We start from the raw sequence: 2,241 nt of genomic DNA on the forward strand, positions 1-2,241 counted from the left end.
ACATGCTCTGTTGTGTCTTTGATGAGTTTCAATTAAAAATAGCCCTAATACATCCAAAAAAAAAAAAAAAACCCATGGCGAATTCCCTTTATTGTCCCTTTAATGTGTTACTAAGGAGTTATTGGTATCATTTCATGGCTCCAGCACAAATGCCTCTAGGATTTATTGCTGGGTTCACATCTCTGCTCTTTTATGGATTCCTTCCAAGAGGGGCTTGAATCCGGGGCTCCCATTATATGTCCCTTGTGGTTGGTTGGCTGGAGCAAGCTGCATCAGCAAATGGCAATAAAGCTCACCAAGGCAACAACTGTTCTTCACCAGTGTAGTTTGATTTAGAGCAGAATGTTTCCAGATGGGTTCTGATGTAACCCTTTTCCTTCCATCTCCCGATGACACTGAAACTGAAAAATCAGTCGCAGCACCCAGGTTTTGTACATCGCTGAGTTTTGTGTGGGTGGGAGGAGAAGGGGTGGTAAAAAAATATATATCCGCCTACGCATATATATGCATAGACCAGACATACTCATTTCTCTGTGGGCAGAAGCGCATTTTCTAAATGACTCAATAACAATGAGAGAAGGTCCAGGAAGGTGATAGGTGTGCTCAATAGGGCCGATTACAAATAAGTACTATTAGAAAAGACCTTATTTATTTTCGGGTTTCGAGGCCGCTCAAATCACAAACTCTCAGTTTGTTATGTCAACAGGCTGTCCGTGAACATGGGGTTCCTGGGGTCAGCAGCGTGGCTAGTGCCTTCCTCAGTCCCGCTTCTTTAACCAGAGGCGGTGGCCAGACCTCATGAGCCATCATCTAGCAGTTACATTACTGCGTGACAAACCGTCGGAGAGAAAGCTTAGATCTGCCAGGCTCTACCCCCAGGAAGGAGAGGCCGACCGTCGGTGGTACCAGCTCTAACAGAAAGCCAGTCTTCGGCCGCCGGTGGCCTGCGTGGGCTGGGCTGGGCAGCCGGTGCCTGCAGACTTCTCGAACCTGCCCCCGGGGGTGCTCCCTGGCTCAGCCTCTGTGGAGGAGGCACGATCAGCGCCATGAAAGGAGCTTGAGTTCGGGGACACTAATTAGAGGACTGTCTCCCATGGAAGTGCAACCCCTGAGCCACCAAGCAGGGAAGACGGGCTGTCCGGCGTGCATCTGGCTTGGCAAGCAGGCCCGGACACAATACTCTCTCGTCCTGTACGTGCCAGGCCAAGGAAGGACCGCAATCAGACTTCCTGTCTTCATTGCCACACCCTCAGGTGATTTTCTCTTGGTTAAACCAACGTGCCCTGCGAGCAACACCTTATTCCCACCACGTCCAACTCATATTTGTCTAAACGACAACCTGTCAAATTGTGTCGTAAATTGTCTCCACCTACCAGATGCTCAGGAGGAGTCTCGGTTCATTTGATTGCCCACGTCATAGAGTGGGGCTTCTGAAGCACCCGGGGGTCTGGGTACAATGCGGACTCTGACGCAGGGAGCCTGGGGTGGGACGCTCAGAGTCTGCATCTCCAACCCGCTCTCAGGTGGTGCGGATGCTGCAGGTCGGAGATTCGCATGCTGGGCCCAGAGCGCCTTAATGATGTTCTCTGAAATTTCCAACAGGAAACATAAACACAGTCACATAATTTTATGCAATTTGCTTCCTGAAAGATAAGAATGATGATGTTTAAAGAGAAGTCGATATTGGACATGAATGTTGAAACACAGTTAGAGTCTCCCCGGACGCTACCTCCACGGATAAACATCTTTGGAGAGCTCGAAGAGGTCCTTTAAGGTCGATGAATATTGACTTCAGGAAGTGATCCAAAACAGAACACAAACTGATTCATTTAAAGCAAAGCTTGAATCCAATACTTCTCCCCAGCTGCTCTATTGATGACTGCTTGGCTTTTTCTTTGCAGTAAATGTACATAAACAAATCGAAATATGCTCTCCTTATTTTTTAAAACCTCTTCCTGAGAATAGGATTCGAATTCATTTGCTCACCTGCAACATCCACTGTACAACATTTATTTAAACGAGACATAAATAAGATTTCTGTTATATAAACTAATTCCCTTTGAAATTGATTAGCTAATACATCTTCAGCTGTGGATATAAATGTCAAAGATCAGAGCATTCTGGTTCACCGTTAATAATATTAGGGCCCTGTGCTTAATAACTACTTTCTTCTGAGGAGCTCATAATACCTCATATTTATCCTCCCACTAACCTTTCCTGAGCTTGGTAAAGAAATGTGTT

General features: G+C 46.5%; 1 long non-coding RNA gene across 1 annotated transcript; it reads left to right on the forward strand.

The window, feature by feature from the left end:
- The first annotated feature begins 321 nt into the window (after positions 1 to 321).
- LOC144314242 (uncharacterized) lies at positions 322 to 1,919 on the forward strand. The gene is made up of 2 exons (XR_013380068.1): positions 322 to 431; positions 707 to 1,919. It is a non-coding gene; the product is annotated as an uncharacterized LOC144314242 (long non-coding RNA).
- Positions 1,920 to 2,241: the final 322 nt, after the last annotated feature.

This window comes from Canis aureus, chromosome 5 (genome assembly GCF_053574225.1).
Source record: "Canis aureus isolate CA01 chromosome 5, VMU_Caureus_v.1.0, whole genome shotgun sequence".
NCBI lineage: Eukaryota > Metazoa > Chordata > Mammalia > Carnivora > Canidae > Canis > Canis aureus.